This window comes from Phalacrocorax aristotelis, chromosome 1 (assembly GCF_949628215.1).
Source record: "Phalacrocorax aristotelis chromosome 1, bGulAri2.1, whole genome shotgun sequence".
Classification (NCBI taxonomy): domain Eukaryota; kingdom Metazoa; phylum Chordata; class Aves; order Suliformes; family Phalacrocoracidae; genus Phalacrocorax; species Phalacrocorax aristotelis.
This window is the reverse complement of record NC_134276.1, coordinates 113,326,587-113,347,518: the sequence shown is the minus strand read 5'-3', so window position 1 is coordinate 113,347,518 and position 20,932 is coordinate 113,326,587.

The following is a 20,932-nucleotide window of genomic DNA, read 5'->3' as shown; positions in this document are numbered from 1 at the left end:
ATAAAATAAAATAAAATAAGATAAGATAAGATAAGATAAGATAAGATAAAATAAAATAAAATAAAATAAAATAAAATAAAATAAAATAAAATAAAATAAAATAAAATAAAATAGTACCTTTGATTCCTGAGGCACCTCCTCAATTACCATAACTGTCTATGAGTTTTTAGAAACTACTGGTAGTAAGGAGTGAAAAAATGTTAAATGTTTGTGGCAATTTCCTGTCAAAAATATGTAGGTTCTCCTGTGACAGAGTATTACTTTACAAGTTATGAAATACCCCAGGAAAAAGAAAATTAATTAAATTTAATCTGCTCTTAGCCGCAACTGAGTCTTCATCTCAGGACAATCAATATGAAACATCAGAATTTTCATTAATGATATGTTGTTCACTGCTCTTACACTCTTTAGGGTCTATGAGGTGTCACACATAACAAAAGTTCACAGAGTTTCAGGGGGTTTTTTATGTTGCATTTCATAGCTGTATTTGTTAGTGTAAAAACTCATTAAAATTCCCTGCACATCTCATGGACAGCATGCACACAGTGTAAAAAAGAATAAATAAATCTATGAGAATTTCATAAGCCCTGGGAAAGGAAAACGCTGTTTCTGTATTGTAGAAAATTTACAAGTATCTCATATACAAATGTTTTCTATATTACTTAAAAAAAACCTCACAAAGCCATAAAGACTAGTGCTCATATTCGCTGGTAAGTCAATCTTTCTTTCAGACATCAAGAGATGACCTCTTAAGACCCAAAGATTTATCAAGTCAGCAGTTTATTCCCTTAGGCCACTATCTTCAGCCTCTTCCTCTTCCAGTCACGTCTATTGAAGGACTTTGCAAACCCCATGAGGAAATGGACTAATCTACTTCTTTCTAAAGGACAGGAATGATGCCTATACTGACTGCGCTCTATGGGATGAGAAAGCTAATAAAGGGAAGGAGACTACATCTATTCGTGAAAGATTCAGTGTGATGTTTGTATTATAAGAGACGGAGTTAGAGTGCTGTAGCTGTCAATCAGAAAAGGGGTATTGTTGCCCAGCATCCGCAACCACTACTGAGAAATTTTTAGGAAATTCGTTCATCTTTTTACTTTATAAGCATAAAACAGCCCTCAACTGATAGAAAAGTCAAAGGAATGTTTGCATACAAAAATATACGTTTTAATCTTTCTCCTCTCTTCTCTCCCCTGTACCAGTTGATTCATTAATAGGTATATACATGACAATTTAAAGAAAAAAATTAAATAGAACCCCCAGTTTTGTTTTTGGAAAACAACTCTTATTCATTTGTATCATACAATTGTCCATATGCTTTTTTCTCCTGTCAGCTTAGGAAAATTCACCTGTTCATTTCACACTGTTATGTGTAAATATTGCCACTGTAAAAAGGAAATAGCAATACAGGTGCTGCAGTACCTTCATCTCTCTCTATATATAAAATAATGTCTTACATATCCAGATAACCTGGCTAGGTAATTATGTGAAAGGAAACAAGAGACTCTGTTTCTTTTAGACAATCACTAATTTCCAGTAAATAACTCCAAACAAACTTTCTACATATTAAATGAGTGGAAAAAAGTCTGCATTACTCTTTTCAGGTAGTTGTACATGTTGGTCTGTTTGGCAATCTCCCTAACTTCATGTGCACGTCTCTCTCTTATTAACACTGACTTCCTGTATGTTTCCATCTGTCTTTTTATTTTTTTAATAAAAACAAAAATCAAATTCATCCCCTTTTCTTCATATCCTTCCTCCATGAGATTTTCCTTTTTAGTCATGGCAGACAGCATCTAATTTTCAGGTTCAGAAGTGCCCCATTATCTACTCTGCTGGCTGCTATTGTGCTGAAAAAGTGTTACCATGGGGAAGGATAGACATCAACCTGCAGGGCTCTGATAAGCAATTCTTTAAGTTTATTTCTGAAAAGTCTATGTACTCTGTCAGTTTAGGAATCTGACATGTGAAAATACAGGAATCAAACCAACTGGAATTAAAAAACAAAACAGTTGTTTTTGTCTCACTCAGTTCAGATTAATAAATAGCAGATCTTGAAATAAATAAATAATAAACAACCAAACAAATAAATGGATAAATAATAACAACAACAAATCTGCCTCATTCTCTGTTTCCACGTTAAGAAAGAAGATATGACCATGTCAGATAGTTTAAGTTGAGGAGTTCTGCGATGCACTGGAGGGAAGCTGGAGGGAAATCAGATTCCCCACTGCCAAGGGTGGAGGACTTGAGTGCATCAATTGAAATAAAGCAGCAATGATAGGAAAACACATCACGGATAACATGTGGCAACAGAATCATGTTTTAAGGATGCAGCAATACTTCATCAGCTGAATTATGTTTCACAAATCATAATGGGATAAACCAGAAATGGTGCTATGTGAATATCCACATTTTCTTTCAGTTCTCAGATCTTCCACCCTTTATAGTCAGATTGCCAGTACAGATACTTGGCAAACTGTGTGGTGGGAAGCAACCGCTCCTGAAGCTTTCCAAACATCCATGATATTTTGAAAGTCTCAGCGCGTCCCATCAGTCAGTAGCCATTTCACGGGTGGCATAGTGGCCTTTCGCACTCCCACAGCAGTGTCGAAAGTACTGAGGCTATCCATTTAAGGGCCTTCATGAGCAGCGACAGCACCTTAAAAACAACTGACTGAACTCATCTACTTTCTTTAACAGCCTTGCTGAGAAATACTCAGGTTTCTGTTTCTCTGAGATTTCAGAGAACCCTGGTGAACACATTCTCGGCTTTCTACAGTTGCTTTGTCAATTAAAGACAAATAGCTTAAATTAGAATGGTCAAATGAAGTCTTACCAGACTGCTAAAAGGAGTATCATAGCTTAATGCAAAAAAGAAGTAAAAATATCCTAGCAATATGAAAAGCATTCCACCAGGCTATGTTCCCATTTCCCTATTGAAGTCCTAGACATAGCAGAACATGCCTATAAATACACAACATGCATTTTAAAATCATACAAACCATCTATAAGTGCCCAGTTTTAATTAATTTGCTGGATACATAGAAAATCTGGAAATATGATAGAAGTGCTTGGGTCAGTGAAGTTAAAATTGAGGATCCATTCACAAACTTCTAAAATAGAATTACTTGACAATAGGAATATAAAAATTATTTATAACGTTGCTTTATCTCCTGAGGAGGTTTTTAAGCAAATTACTGTATAAGAAGTTTGTTAAGCCATAAATTCTGGTCTTATTTGCTGTCTCAGACACCAGTAACAAAATGAATATTTTAGTTTAACCATCTGACCAAAACATCTGTTACCTGTTGTTATATATTGGACATTGAAATCTGCCTCCTTTTCAATAGATCCCCACTACGTGTTTGACAGTCTGCAAGTAGCATAAAAGTACATAGCAGATGTTACTTAGTATTGGAGTGCATGACTTCTTCTTGTCCAAGGCAGCAAATCTTTTTTTAATTCATCACAGAACATAAGGACACTTCCATAATCCAGCCTTTAACACAACTAAACCATCTAAAGAGACAGTCATGGCTTACAAATGCCTTACAAAAATCCTCTTTTCTGTGTTTTGTTCCATGAAAGCAGCAGTCAATAAAACAGCTGTCTCTGCAAACCTCCCGCTAAATAACTCTCTCAAGCCCATTTCTGCATATCCACTATTGACTATGATGAAATTGGCTACATAGCACATCGAATGCTTTTTTATGTGCACCTCCTATGTAAGAACTGTGTTTTCTCTGGTTTGCTGTGATCTGTATTCTCAGTAGAAGGTAGCATGAGAAGCTGACATTGTCGTTGATAAAATTCTGCCATCATGTGCTGATTTTGCAATGAAAACTAAAATGCATATTCAGTTAATGAAAACCTTGGGTTTCATTAGGAAAACCAGGGAAAAGATTTCAAGTCTTACAACAGCCCAAAAGGACTAAATAAACACTCTTGTAGTCATTTTCATGGGCCTTTTCAAAGGACTGGTGACTACCAGCTGAGAAGTGAGAGGAAGTAGCCTCCTAAACTGCATCTTAGCTGTAACTTCTTCCAATGTTCAGGTGTATTTATGTTAAAATAACTGTTTTTCTGACTCATTTCTACTCTGTATCTCTCTACCCTACCTACTAAAATAAAGTATTGCTTTTATGGTGACAGGGAAACAGTTGAGAACATTACAAACCGTCTGCAGCTTCCCATAAATGTAGTGGAAACGTAAAAAATGTGCTAGAAACTAGATCCCAGATCATGTCTGGGAGCAGGGAAAGATCTATTCTCACCAATCAGTGTCCTCTGAGGCATCCCTCCATTGTCCTGAATTCCCACCAAGGTCTCACTCTTGCCCTGAAGCCACACCGAGGTCTCACTCCCTCAATCAACTCCATCACGCCCACTAAGAACAGAAATGTTAAACCCAGGTAAGTTGTATGTTGCTCTGCAGACAGTTTTGCCCTTGATTGCAGTGTAAGAATTCTGTTTTCAGCAGGCTGAAGAAAAATAATATGTGACACAAAGCTACAATATCTTTTGCTTCATTTGCATGAAGCACTTCCCTACACTTCCCTAAGCACTTGACTTAAGGACTGAGTCTGGAAGTGATTTTGTTTAGTACAAAGATACACACATTACATGCTTATGAAAAAAAGATGACAGAAGATGAAAAAACTCATGACAATCCATCTGAATGCTAGCAATTGCTTTCAACCTCTTTTCTCTTTCTAAATTGTTCATTTAATTTAGAATGAAAATTAGTCCTGACTCTTTTAATGTGAATATGTAGACATTCAAAGGCCTGTAAGCCACTGATGAATTGTCAGCGTCTCAGACATTAAATTTTTGCTCTCAGTTTCTTAACAGCTTTCTACATTGCTTTTCAGCTAAAACTGGCCAAGATAATATGTCTAATATGCCTATCAATAAGCTAAGCTGATTTAGCACCAGACTTGGAATTTGCTGTGACTGTACTTCCCTCATCTGTTTAAACTGTTGCCTGACCAAGTGGCTATTCCTCTCCTACTCTGTTCTGCTCTAAAATAAAATAAATAGGTTAACCTCTGATCCTAGGCAGGAGATGAAGAGCACTGAAAAACTGCAAAATAGTGGCAATATGGAAGCGTTGCTTCTTCTGCTGTAAAACTGGTAAACAGCTGACTTTTTCTAATGCTGAGTTGGACTGAGTAGTTTAAACCATTGATAATTTGCAGAGAAGATGTCAGGGGAGCATTACTTCTACCACCAGGAATCAGACACTGACAGAAGGTAGCTGAAGGATGGTTTCTGCAGGCAAGAACTCTGTGGACAACTGGACAGGGTTTCAGCTAATGTGGTTAAAGTAGCTCTGGGGCCAAACGGAGTCTTCATACAGCCAGACACTAGTACCACTTGCATGTCACCGTTATCCTACTATTTAAGACAGGACTAATATTAAAGATACTTTCTGAACTTTGGGGGGTTTTGTGGTTTTTTTGTTTGTTGGTTTGGGTTTTTGAGGGTTTTTTCCCCCCATGAGCTTTTAAAAAATATTTTTTCCTTCTGTAAAAGCATCATCTCTTTCCAAATGCCAGCCACTGCTTCAGTCTGGTTTGCTTCCACGTCTTTCATACACTTCCATTTTCACCTTGCTGTTTCCTCTTTTTCAGTTTCTTTCAGGGTTCAGTTTGTTCCTCTGTGTTCTGTGGATTACTGATCCTCTCTACCATGGTCTTACTCACTAAGTAAGACTAACTGGATAAGCAGAAACTCGATAAGCAGAAACTGTCTTTTTTGCCATGTTTAAGTCCACATTGGAAGTGTGATTCTCAGCTTTGCTTCCTTCCTGGCTGGAAACTCATAAAAAATGAAAGGTTCCAGAAAGCTTCCAAATTTGCATATCTGGGAAAGACAATTCCAGCTCTGTTGTTAGACACTCTAAAGCGTCATAATTAGCAATTCAGAGGTTTGAGTTGTTGTGTTGAACTGATAAGCCCCAGTGGAAGCATTCCTTATAGATATGCAGCAGTCCTCCAAAAATTTGCTGTCTTTCAGATGCAGCTTATGAGACAAATGTCTCAACACATCAGCACCAAGATAAAGCGAAGCTAATTTATAGCTATTCTCCTTTATAGCTATTCTCCTTTATAGCATTTTCAACATCTAGTTACTCTGGAACTCTGCATTCTGGAAAGTTTGTCCTCTATTCTTCAGGCCTTCCCTCCATATTCTCAAGTATTTTCATTTATAGATGCACTGCTCTACCTGCTTTTTTTTACTCCTGTTTTTAAATAGTGATTCATGGGAAACCTTGTATATACAGAGAAAATTTCTAAATATTTGACAAAATAATGTACAGGAGTTGAATTAGAAAGTAGCCCCAGCCTTCTAAATAGCCAGTTATTTTTTATTAGCTGGTGGACAGTCTCCGTCAGACTCCACCTAGGAAATGAAGTAGACTTGCTGTCCTGGTTGAGAGCAAGCATTTAACACAACCTGTTCAGTTTCGGGTGGAACGCAGCAGCAGCACTTATATCATTAGAAACACCCAAGAGAAGGTTTAGGAAACAATTTCCTCCTCTTATTTGCTGTCTTTTAAGTGAGATTAATGTCTGGTTCTAAAAGTGTGGATTGACTTGGCATAAGTGAATACACCAATGCAGCGCAGACTCAGGATGTTGGCACGTGTATATTGAAAGAGCTAGGGGTAAAGAGCTATATCATGTATAAGACACTGTCTTATACAAAGGACAAAAATAGTGTGATTTTTTAACAGCTTCTAAGCGATTTAAGATCTAAAATGCCATTGTCTTTCAATAGGACTTGCATTATTTGTGGCTACACATTTGCAGGCATTCAGGTCTCCAGCCTCAATGAAATCAAGACATCATTTCAAGCTTTAAAAAATACATGACTCAAAACATGTTAAGTAGGTACTTATCACTAATTGTAGATTCATTAATTTTTAATGAATTTAATGAAAAGTGTGTACTTTTCTACAGAAATAAAGAAGGACATGATACTTTAATAAATAAAATAGCTCTTTTCATGCAAACTACTATGGTAATGCCAATTAATCAACTAAATGTTGGTACAGGAAGAATTTCTGAAAACCTTTGTTCTAAAAGAACAGGGGATATTGTTTTAGTTCTTTGCTGCCTGAAATTGGATTGTGCTGCTTTGGGAAGGTAATTTACCAACATCTTTATCTATGTTACAGTGGAGTTGAAATTGTTCTGAATGTGGTACTAATTCTTGTTTACAAGACTGCCTTTTTAGGAAGAAAAGCGTTACTCTCATCCCAGTGTGTGCTAATTTCAACATTACTACCACAGGGTCTTAGTCTGACTAAAATTACTTTTTTATTAAAGTTTTTTTTTTTTAATTATAAACAGAAAGAGCGTTCCTTCTATAGCCAATCTATCTTATTTAGGTGGCTGATTGCTTTTTTTCTGCTGAAAACTAACAACTTTTACAATTTGATAAAACCAGTCAAAAATCTGAGGTCTTTAGGCATTTCTTAACATTTGCATTAGTTAACTGATAAAACATTAAGCTTTTCTTCAGGGTTCCAAAATGCCAATAGGGATGTCCTATACCAAAATGAGTACTGCTGAAAAGGGATACAACCAGCATTCTGGTCAGAGACAGTTTTCCTTGGGGGCCTTTTCATTGCTTTAACACTAATCTGTGACAAAAAGGCCTTGTCAGATTCTTATTGCATTTAAGAAGCTTTTGGTGAGATTTGTATTGATTTGGAATAAGGCAACTGACAACATTGCAATAAATTTTTACTACTTAGTACTGATCAATATGGATTTTTTCAACCTTTCTCAAGAAAATTGCTTTCTATTGCTTCAGATACGGCCAAGCTGCTCCTAAGTTAATTATATCTCATGCAACAGGTCATGCACTTTATCTAGGTCTAGTCTCTGACATGAAACAATTTTTAACAGTCCAGCAAAATTTTTGTGTCTACAACTAAAAAACCTGAAAACCTGCTGCCCTAAATGGACTATGTTAGTAGCAGTCTCTCTCATTAACTGCACCATGAATGCAAGGTAAATTGCTGTTGCTGTATCAGAAAGTGAAAATTTCTACCACTACAAAGCTAATCCAGACTCTTCAAGGTTTTTCCCTAACCTTGTTACCAGGTTTGAAGCAATTTAAGTGTGGTTTAGTTTACTCAGCTGAGGATATGACATCAGAGTTTATGCTGCACTGTAACTCCAGCTGGAAGGTACCCAGCTGTGTGTAAGAACAGAGTACATCTGTGCTGTTTGGCAGACAGCGACGAGGAGATCTCTGTCCAAATATATATGCAAACCACATGTAGTATTGAAGCATAGGCTGCCTCTACATGAACAAGTAATGTGGAGCTAGGGGCACAGATGACCCACAGAGTGAAAACTTCTGTGTTGAGGAGCTGATAACTATACTATCCATGTTTCATGGGGTTTAATTTGGACCGACACTAGTCTGGTCCTGTAGACTTGATACCTGTTCAAGGATGGCAACCACTTACAGTGCATCTTTCAGGTTAGTTTCATCATAAAGGAGGGCCGTTTGTGCTCACCAAAGTATTGATGCAAACTAAGACACAGACGTTTGGTATAAGCATGAGATACCTTCCAAAAGTACACTTTTGGTCCATACAAAAATGTTGCTAGGAGACGTCTTTGTAGGCTAATAACCAGCTTATTCAGACACTACTCAAATGATAACGGACCAAGGGAACGGAAAGAGGGATCTTGCAATGAAGTCAAAGTGTTTAAGCTGGCCATTAGTGCATGCATACATGCAGTTCAGGTGTCACTGAGGTGTCAACATCATATAATTTAATGCTATCAATCTCTAGTCTCCTTCCCATAAATCCTCCTAAATGGCACATGACTTCTTCTTTAAGAGCACAGCAATTTGCAGGATATGCACCATAAAACTGTAAAATCCTGAGGAAGAAATGCAGACATTTTGGTCTGGATAGCCACTGACCTCATCTCTCCATGTTCCTTGATGAATCAGATGCTTCTCACAACTGGCAAAACTGAGATATCCAATGCAAAAATGATTCCTAATGGGTATTTTTCTTCATGAATTCTATTTAAAATGCAATCAATTTTTGGGGGGAGAAAATGGAACCTAAAAAATATGTAACCAAATTAAAAACCACTAGCAGAAGCCTGTGTAAAAAGTTCATCCAGTATAACAAACTAAATATAACTTCTCCTTATGTGTGAAGAAAATAGGAAAAAATTATAAAATATTACAGAGCTTTGATATGCTCTGCAGGAATTGCCAGCAGTCTCATCGACTCATGAGGGAAATTTAGGTAGACTAGTATTTTCAGAAACCCATAGGAAAACCTAATCATATTCAGCATTTTTGCAGAACTCATGAATAACTAATTGATTAATAGAAAACATACTTCTTTTATTTGCCCTTCCTCAACCGCCTGTTACTACACCTGAATAGATTGATTTTAGAGAGTAAAATGAGCTGCTTGCCTTGCCTCAGCATGAAAGAATATCTGATCAACAAACTAACGCAATGTGCAAGTTAATGATGAAAATATACTATAAGCACTACATAGAATATGTCATGACTTATATGCACCTATTTATCAATTCATCTTCAGAAAAAACAATAAATGTTATTCCTTTAGAAAACAGTATTTTAAATGAATACATCTTTACAATATCCCCATTTTATGGGAAATATCTGTCAAACATACCAATTTTAATTATTAAAATTATGGTGAGTTTAGTAACTGTGGTTGTATGTGGATATCTAAATATTTTCTGACCTATCCAGTTATATCTAATATAATTTTAACTCATACTGAAAGTGTACCCTCAAGTCCCACTTCCTCATCAGACAGATGTGGATGTTTGCTTTGGCATGACCATAACCCAGCAGGTTATGAGATAAAATGGGTCATTTAAAGTACTTTTGTTAGTCTTAAATAATCACATTGGCAATTGGGGCAGGTGTATCTCAAGCTACAGATCAGCAATTTTTAAAGTAGCTGCCACTTGTGAAGTAGAGCACAGTAGAGTTATGAGGTTGCCACGAGTACCTCTCCTCTTATTAACCTAGAAAAATCTATGAAATTGATTTGAAAAATCAAACAAAAATTACTGCTTGAGATACAGCTCATATAGGTAGTGTATTATAATTCTATCTCACTGAAATAATTAAAAAAATGAATTCTTTAAAAGAGTTTAAATTCAGTGGTATTTTATATATTTTTACACACAGAATTGTATGGGTTGAAAAAGACCTTTAAGATCATCAAGTCCAACCATAAACCTGATGCTGCCTGTTCACCTCTAAACCATGGCCCGAAGCACCACATCCAAATGTCTTTTAAATACTTCCAGGGCTGCTGACTCAACCGCTTTCCTGGGCAACCTGTTCCAATGCCTGACAACCTTTTCAGTGAACTATTATTTCCTAATATCCAGTCTAAATCTCCCCTGGCACAATGTGAGGCCATTTCCTCTCATCCTATCACTTGTTGCTTGGGAGAAGGGACCAACACCCACCTCGCTATAACCTCCTTTCAGGTGGTTGTAGAAAGTGGTAAGGTCTCCCCTCAGCCTCCTTTTCCCCAGGCTAAACAACCCCAGTTCCCTCAGACGCTCCTCATAAGACCTGAGCTCCAGACCCTCCACCAACTTTGTTGCTCTTTGTTTGGACACACACCAGCAGCTCAATGTCTTTCCTGTAGTGAGGGGCCCAAAACTAAACACAATATTTAAGGTGCAGCCTCACCAATGCCGAGTACAGGGGGACAATCACTTCCTTAGTCCTCCTGGCACACTATTTCTAATGCAAGCCAGGATGCTGTTGGCCTTCTTGGCCACCTGGGTACACTGCTGGCTCCTGTTCAGCCAGATGTCGACCAACATCTCCAGGTCCTTTTCCACCAGACATCTTTCCAGCCACTCTTCCCCAAGCCGGTAGCGTTGCATGGGGTTGTTGTGAGCCAAGTGCAGGACCCGGCACTTGGCCTTGTTAAATCTCATACAGTTGGCCTTGTCCCATTGATCGAGCCTGTCCAGATCCCTCTGCAGAGCCTTCCTACCCTCAGGCAGATCAACACTCCCGCCCAGCTTGGTGTCACCTGCAGACTTACTGAGAGTCACTCAATCCCCTCATCCAGATCATTGATAAAGGTATAAAACAGAACCGGCCCCAACACTGAGCCCTGGGGAACACCACGTGTGTCCAGCTGCCAACTGAATTTAACTCTACTCACCACAACTCTTTGGGCCCAGCCATGCAGTCAGTTTTTTACCCAGGAAAGAGTACACCCACCCAAGCCATGAGCAGCCAGTTTGTCCAGGAGAATGCTGTGGGAAATGGTGTCAAAGGCTTTATTTAAGTCCAGGTAGACAACATCCACAGCCTTTCCCTCATCTTTTAAGCATGTGATCTTTTCACAGAAGGAGATCGGGTTATTTAAGCAAGACCTGCCTTTCATAAATCCATGCTGACTGGCTCTGATCACCTAGTTATCCTGTATGTGACGTGTGATGGCACTCAAAATTATCTGCTCCATAACCTTTCCCAGCTCTGAGGTTAGCCGTGTTAGACTGACAGGCCTGCAGTTCCCTGTAGTAGCTCTTTGGATCCTCCTTCTGGTCCTTCTTGTAGATGTGCCTCACATTTGCTAATGTCTCATCAATTGGGACCTCCCAGCCAGGACTGCTGATAAATGATGGAAAGTGGCTTGGTGAGAACTTCTACCAGTTCCTTCAGTACTCTCAGTAGATCTCATCTGGCTCCATAGACTTGTGAGTGTCTAAATGGTGTAGCAGGTCACCAGCCAGTTCCCCTTGGATTATGGGGCCTTCATTCTTTTCCCTGTCCTTGTCTTCCAGCTCAGGGGCCTGGGTACCCAGAGAACAGCTAGTCTTACTATTAAAGACTGAGGCAAAGAAGGCATTAACTACCTGAGCTTTTCCTCAGCCTTTGTACTCCAACATCTATTAAAGGCTGGAGATTCTCCTTAGTCTTCCTTTTGTTGATAACATATTCATAGAAGTATTTTTATTGTCTTTTAAGGCAGCAGCCAGATTAAGCTCTAGCTGGGCTTTGACCCTTCTAATAAGCTCACTACAACTTTGTAGTCCTCCTGACTTGCCTGCCCCTTCTTCCAAAGGTCAAAATTCTCCTCCAGATAGTTGCTGGCTGGAGTTAAACCATGACACTGACTCACCAGCTGTGTCAGGAAGTTATATTCCACACACTCTAGAAATCTCATAGACTGTTTCTTCTCCTCTGTATTGTGTTTCCAGCATATATCCAGTAGACCGAAGTCCCCCACGAGGACAAAGGCTAGAGATCCTGAGGCTTCTCCCAGCTGCTTGTATTGATCTGTCTCTTCATCCTGGTTGGGTGGTCTGCAAGACTCCCACCATGATATCCTCCTTGTTGGCCTTCCCCCCTGATTCTTACCCATAAAGACTCAACCCTATTGTCACCATCATTAAGCTCTAGACAATCCAAACATTCTCTAACATACAGAGCTACCCCACTGCTGAGTGCCCTTGCTAGCACCCTGTCCCTCTAACCTTGGCTCCATTCGTCTAACCTTGGTGTGTGGTCCCTCAGTTTGTCTTGGGCAAGCCTGATATTAACCTTTTCCTCCTTCCGGTCTAGTTTAAAGCTCTATCAATGAGCCCTGCAAGCTCATGAGCAAAGACCCTCTTTCCCCTTTGAGAAATGTGAATCCACCAGAGGACAGCAGGCCTGGTGCTGTGTAGGCCACCCCATTATCAAAAACGCCAAAATTGTAGTGATGACACCTGCCACAGAGCCATGAGTTATATGAGATTATATATGAGATTGCAATTTAAATTAACTTTTGGGCAGTTCTTGGTCGAAAAGTGTAGCCATTACCAAAATCAGAAAAGACACCCATGTTAGTTTCATTTCTCTAAGCAAACAACCTGACTTCCTGAAAATCTCTATGGTCTTTCTCTTCACCTAAACGTGTTATAATACATCATGTAGGGATACATGTAATGGCTTGCACGTCAGAGTTTACTTTGTTTTCATTAAAAGAGGCTTTAGCCTCTACCAATATCTGTCCAAACCTGAATTCTTGTGCATAATAATGCATACAAACAATTATGCCAAATGAAATGTGCTTATTGGACTACAAGCATTAGTCAGTAATTAGTGAGGGTTGAATTCATTACCTTGCTACTATGTTAACTATGAATTAAATATGAAAGCCAGATATAGAAAGGAAGAGAAACAGAAAAAAAAAGAGATGGAAAACAGAAGACAGTAAACGAGAGTAGCGGTTTTAATCTTTTGCAGTTGAGCCAAATTCGTCAGAGTGAGATGTTGTCCCTGAAATACAGCCCTTTTGTTGTTAAGGAAAAAAACCTCATGGCTGTTGCTGTAACCAGAAAAGATGAGGAAGCTAGAATTGCCTCAGCCTACAGGGGTTTTGCCACATTATTCTGACTCCTCTGAATAACAACCTGGTAGCTTCTGATGGCATTTACCAGCTCTCAAGAAGCAGTGGATGAAAAAGACTATGATCACAAGGATAACAAGTTCTCAAGCACAACTGTTTCCCCGTCAGAAGTCTCCAGTTGAGTGTCTGTTTCTAGTATTTTTTTTCATGCAAGGGATGAAGAAGTTACCTTTCCAAATCATTTCCAAAACTCAGTGAAAATGAAAATGCAGTGAGTTTAAAACACCTTTTTCTTCAATGTTTTGGCTCACTCACAAACTTCTTGGAGTTAAAAAGGGGGGCTTTGTCTCAGAATTTTACACCAAGAAAGCTATTTTGAGTTATCTTGTGTTGTAGAACAATTCTTGGCTTGAGTTAGAGATACAGCCTAGTATAACATAAATACAATTTTAAAGCATTTTTCAAATACTTTTTCATAATGGCCTGAAAAGGCCAAAAGCCACTAAGGAAAGGTTCTCGAGTTCTTCCAAGTTCCATGAGATTTTCTGTTGTGCAGTACTCCCAACAGTGGATATCACATTCCATTGAGAGGTTAAGCACAATAAGCAACGCTTGGAACACTACCTTCAGAAACTGGATTTATCAAATCTTTTTAATATCATAAATCTGTAGTGAGAAAAATAGGATACCATCCCAAAGATATAAATGTAAGCCTATATTTCTTCATATAAGTTGTTAAATAACTCTCTAAGACTCTAATCATAATGAAAAGAAAATATATTAACAGTCTGCCATTTTACCCACAGGCAAATCATAATGATACCCCCACTAATTAAACCAAGACTTCATTAAAGTGTTTCTCATTATCATTTGCAATATTTTATGATAATTATCTGCCTTTTATATAACAAATTAAATTAATGTTTTTAATAACACCTTTAACCTTAGCTTAGGTAATTTTGAATGACAATGTGATGAGTACACTTAAATGCAGACTTTAATTGCCCATCACATTAATTATGTTATAATGAAATAATTTGGGTAACTTATTCTCATTATTTGTTCTTTTTGCATTGCAATTAAACACTCGATATGCTTCATGAGCTATGTTAACACAGGCTTAAATTAGTTCAGCTGCATTAGTGTATGTATAAAATACCAACGTTGAAGGATTTTGTAAGTGACATTTAAAATTTCTATTCTTTTTATGCTGTTCTGATTGAATTAGATTATGCTATTGAAGCAAAAGAAAGTTTGTGTCCCACCTTTCCATCAGATAATAAGCTATGACCTCATCTTAGCAAAACAGTATCACCACCACAGATTAATAACAACGTTGAAAAACACAAGACTTGAGCAAAAGAGAATGAGCCTTCTGTGACTTAGACCTAAATCATTAACTTTGCAGAGACCTGGTACCACCCCTGCGGGTCACCTATAGCAGAATCATTTGAATTCTAAACACCAAAAGCTCCTGTGGAAAACTGATGTTTGTCCAGCCAGACATGATTTTAATATTAAGGCTCACAGGCCAGAAACCAGCAAAGTCTGACCACAGTTTGCTTTCAGGCTCATTGAAGTAACTTCCCCACTACCCCCTCATCTGAGCACAGCAGCATATCAAAACCAGTACAGTATGGAGCTTAATACTGTGTTAATCAGCTGATAGTGAGGAGTTCCATTATTTCACCTAATCAGAAATCTATTGGGTAGCAAACAGACAAATGAGAAGTAATGCATTTTAGATAATCACGTTTACATCTTCTGCATACAAAGAACAGTTCTAAGAATAACAGTTTAAGAATGTAAATGAAAGAGAGACTGATAGAAATCCTTTCTTCCTGACAGATAACACAATAGCTGTCACATTGGCAGAACTAGAATAAAGCTAACAGGATGGCAGCTGCAAGCTAATTCAGGGAGGGTTGGGGAACCTGATAGTGCAAGCAAGGTCTAGGTAGTTTCCTTGGAATTTGCATATAACAGAATAATAACAATAAAAAAATCTACCTACCAGAGGTAGATTTCAGTGTTTATTTCATGACCCTAGCTGAGTTACTTAGCACAGCAGAACTGATATTAAACTAATATCCACATTTTCAGAGTGCAGTTCTACACATTCCTCACTTAAACTGGCATACAAATAAGCTGTATTTTTGCAAATTCATTTAGGCAAGTGTCAGATATTCCACTCACTTCTTTTAGAAGTCAAAAAAGCAGTAAGTTTCCATAGGCATATGATACATGCTAAATGTAGAAAGGATTGGGCAACCCAGTTAACATTAATTCTCATCAGAGCTAGCTGTTTCACTTTACACTACACTAAAAGGCTTTCCCTTACTGGGCCAACCTCTTTTATTGAACAGCTATTCCACTAATATAGAAGCAGTGTAGATTAAGCTTGCCTTGACTTTGCCTCCTCAGTATGGGTAGGTGACAAATGGCTTCTGCTTGACAGAATTCTTAATGTTACTGCTGCAGCAGGTGTCACCAAGCCATTTGCTATTTTCTTAGCAGCTTCAAATCCCAAAATATTTGCTGTAGAATTTTCTCAAAGCTGATTTATGATACACACAATGCATAATTTCATATAACAAGAAATTTCAGAAGAGAAGAAGGCGTGCTTGCAGCTCCCTGTGAATATTACTCAGGTGAGCAAAGGACCACACTTGCTAAAAGTACAGCTGCTTCTCAATCACTGTAAAATGCATTCTAGAGCATTTTGAGGAGTCTGACACCTCATTCAAACTTTTAACTCATTCTGCTATCTAAGTATGTCTAGACATAAGCTGTAAGTACCTGGATAGACTTGACCATAACATATACCTGATCACCATTTAACATAAACTTGTCAGTTTTATGGAAAAACATCCCCATGTTCATAACAAAGAACACAGATATAAATAGGAGAGGTCTTACAGAAAGCCTAATTACATATATCATCAGTGTACAGAAAACAGCTTTTTTTCCCCCATCCATGCAATTAGGCAGAATGATACATTGATTTGGCACTTTGTGAGTGAAGGACTGTTTCTCTGTATACCTAGACTGAAATGGGATCCTATTTTAGAACTGCCATTCCGGGGCCATCCTGCCACCTGAAAGGGGACACAGCGGAGGTAGCTAAAATACCCTTATAAGCACTGAAGTAAGATTTATGCCTGCAGTCAGAGACAATCCCACACTGAACGGACTGGGAAATTACTTGGACAGGAGCCTGTACAATTTGTTAATACACAATGGATGGGATTTATCTCACCCATCTACAGGCATCTTTGTAGAGACATCTCCTTCCGGGCTGAGGAACTGGCTCCCTTTTAAAACCAATACAGAAAAGCAGACACTTTCAAGATATGGTACTTTTGGTCTACTTAAGATATTTACTCTAGGATGCAAGCAGAAGTAGATAGCAGTGCCAACTCCTTTTCATTGATGAAAAAAAGTAGGTGTCTAGTCAGCTGTAGATGCTTAAGTGTTAGATGTACAAAGTTCAAAAATTCCCACACATACTATCTGTTCTTGGATTTATGAAGATATGCATGTAACCTCTTCATCTCTCCTCACATGCATCAACACACAACCTCATAGATATAACATCAACATACCAGCTAGAAGTTTGGGTGTTTAAGCTTATGAAAGGTATCCCTGATGAACAGCGAGCAAAACTTTGAAGTGTTGGAGGAGGAAAGGAGAAAATATTGTTACAAAGAATTTGGTTTGGAACACAAAGTAAGCTTACAAGGGATCCTCCCTCCCCTAATATGACCACACATAAAGGTCTGATCCTTCTCAGGATTATATGCGTCAAAGATCCCAAGGCTTCTATGATCCCACCATCACTTCTCACCTCTAACCTTACATTCCACCCTCTGTATCATGATAAACTGTCAGATTTGAGAGTTTTTGTATTCCTTATCCTTTGACTTAGAAAACAGAATAAATTGCTCCCCAAAAGTAGAAGCAGCAGGTAGAATTATCACCAGAATTTTTTTCCCCTGACTTTTCATAAACTAATAGTGAAGCAAGATTTTGAAAAGGACATATAAATTAATTCAATGTTGTTAAAGCTCTTAAAAACAATCAGTAAAAACAAGCCACTTGAAACCTTAATAGTCTTTTGAAAATCTTGGTCTTGACCTGTTTCTTGAATGAAACAATGCAAAAATCAACTTCAGAACTATATGTTTCCTTTAGGTTTGAGCTAACTATGTTTAGGTATTGTTATAAATCAATGTGGTATTAAGTGTGTGGTTTATAATTCTAAGCATTGCGGTATTACACATAGTTGATTTCCACAAAGAATACATAACCTTCTGTTTTAAATTGACATTTCCAGCATCAAAGTTAAGCAACCAGAAGAGGATAAGACACATAAGGACCCTTCAGAAACCTTCAGTATGCTGTAACCTGATGAGGGCTCTCATAACTCCATTTAAAATACAGTATTTTGCCCCACAGAGAAATAAAAGTGAGTGTATTTATGTGCATCTATATACGTGTGTGTATAGATATATATATACACACATATACGGATGTTTTCAGAACACTCAACATTATTATAGTTTATTAAAATCAGTAACAAAATCCATTTACTTCACTGAGAAAATAAGAACATCAACATTTTTGAAGCATGACTTAAAATGTAACCTTCTGATTCTGCTTCTGTATTGATCAGCAAATAAATCTAATAGCTAAATGTGTACACACACTTTACATCAAATGTAAGTGAACTTTCCAACAAAATACAGAAGAGAAAACTAAAAGCACTTTGTATAACTTTGCATATGTATATTTAAAAAAAAAGAAAAAGGAACTTGCAAAAGAGAGCTTTCCAGCAGCCTGAAAACTAATGTAATATTATATAGACAGTTAAAACCTTTATCCTGGAATCATTTTTTACTGCTTGTGGTCAGATTGCAGCAGTTGTCAAATGATGTGTCATAGATACCTGTGCTGCAGATTGAGGTACAGAATATGTTATCTGCTGTTTTCAGGGTGCCTTTAATGCAAGATTGTTGCATATTACCATAAAAATAATGAATTCATATTCAAGATGACCTGCTTATGAGTACAAACTGTCTTGTGAACTATTCAGTTAAATCATTAAAAATATACTTTTGCCAGAAGTGTGAATCATTGTGTCTAAATCCTGATTCTTATACTTCAGGAGCTGACCACCACTAGCGACAGAATACTGGGCCTGAAGGACCTTTACTACAATCCTGAACAGTTCGCCTGCTCTTAGGCACAGCCACTTAATATGGTCATTCACCATGCACTCTGAGGGGTGCTAAGTGTAGACAATTTAAAAGAACAAGCTTTTCATGAGTCTCAATTAAAAAAGAACAGAAGAAACATTGTCTATGTTTTGTTCAGCTCCCTATCACCTTTTCGTACGCACTTAAGCAAATCCATTGAGAAAATTCAAAGTTGGTTTATTTATGAAAAAGTATGGAAAAAAAAAAAGGAAGATGCAGCGAAAGCCATTTAAAGCTGACTGATTATATACCTCCACCAAAGCCACAAGCATCATGGTGCTAAAAGGGCAGTGACGGTATAAGCTTCTGACCAGTTGGGTCTGAGAATTCATTTATTTTCTACAAGCCAATTTTAAATCTAATATCAATGTCTCTAGCACTCTACCAGCAGGTTTAATTATAAGCTGATATATGACAGTCACTTACAGAATGGGCCAAATTCATAATAAATTGTAATACCTTGTAACATTTGCTGATAGTCAGCAACTGGTAATCATTCAAGTGCATTGAACAACTTCTTTTTAAATTATTCCCATATATTCTGTCAGCAGAACTTGAGAAAACTCTATTTTGATAATCTAATAGACTCAGTTACATGTGAGGCACGATTTTGATACCATTTTTGTATTAGTGTTTGTAGTAGACTGTTGCTAAACATGATGATTTAAAGAAGGGTCCTGTACAAAACAACTTTCAAATTACCTTTTATCTGAAATCCTTAGAAAATTATAGTCTCCTATAAGACTAACCTATTGTCTCTGTGTTTCATCCAATGTTGTCACCAGGAGAATTGAGACATCCTCTTTTCACAGAATCACAGAATCACAGATTGGAAGGGACCTCAGGGATCATCTAGTCCAACCTTTCTAGGAAGAGCACAGTCTAGACAAGATGCCCCAGCACCCTGTCCAGGCGACTCTTAAAGGTGTCCAACATGGCCGAGTCAATCACTTCCCTGGGGAGATTATTCCAATGGGTGACTGTCCTCACTGTGAAAAATTTTCCTCTCATGTCCAACCGGAATCTCCCCAGGAGCAACTTGTGTCCTTTCCCCCTTGTCCTCTCCATGTGACTCCGTGTAAAAAGGGAGTCTCCATCTTCTTTGTCGCTGCCCTTTAAGTACTGGCACATGGTGATGAGATCCCCTTTGAGCCTCCTTTTCTCAAAGCTGAACAAACCCAGTTCTCCCAGCCTATCCTCATAGGGCAGGCTTCCCAGTCCTTTGATCATCTTGGTGGCCCTTCTCTGGACCCCTTCCAGCCTGTCCACATCCTTTTTGTACAGTGAGGACCAGAACTGTACACAGAACTCCAGGTGTCACCTGACAAGCGCTGAGTAGAGCGGGATGATGACTTCTTTATCTCTGCTGGCGATGCCCTTTTTGATGCAACCCAGCATCCCATTGGCCTTCTTGGCTGCAGCAGCACACTGTTCGCTCATGTTGAGCTTCCTGTCCACCAGGACCCCCAGGTCCCTTTCCACAGAGCTGCTCTCCAGCCAGGTGGATCCCAGCCTGTGCTGCACTCCCAGATGATGTTTTCCCAGGTGCATGACCTTGCACTTCATAATGTTCTTGCTGGCCCACTCTTCCAGCCTACCCAGATCTCCCAGCAGAGCAGCTCTCCCTTCTGGAGTGTCTACTTCCCCACTCAACTTAGTGTCATCAGCAAGCTTCATCAGGCTACACTTGATGCCGTTATCCAGATCATTTATAAAGATATTGAATAAATAACATTGGGCCCAATATTGATCCCTGGGGGACTCCAGTTGTGACAGGTTGCCACTTGGAAAAGGAGTTATTTACCACCACCCTTTGGGTGCGGCCTGTCAGCCAATTCCCCACCCACTGCACGGACCACTTGTCTAGGCCATAACGCATTAATTTCTCCAGGAAGAGACTGTGGGGGACCGTATCAAAGGCCTTGGAGAAGTCTAGGTAGACAATGTCCACTGCCCACCCCATGTCAACCAGGCAAGTCACTTTGTCATAGAAGGCCACCAGGTTTGTCAAGCATGATCTGCCCTAAGTGAAGCCATGTTGGCTTTTCCCAATCATGTGCTTCATTTGACTTGTGATGGCCCCCCAGGAGGGATCGTTCCATAACTTTCCCAGGGATTGAAGTAAGGCTGATGGGCCTATAGTTACCCGGATCCTCCCTTGAGTCCTTCTTGTAGATAGGGGTAACACTTGCCTTCCTCCAGTCCTCTGGGACGTCCCCCATTCTCCATGACTTCTTGAAGATTATGGAGAGTGGCCTTACAATGATGT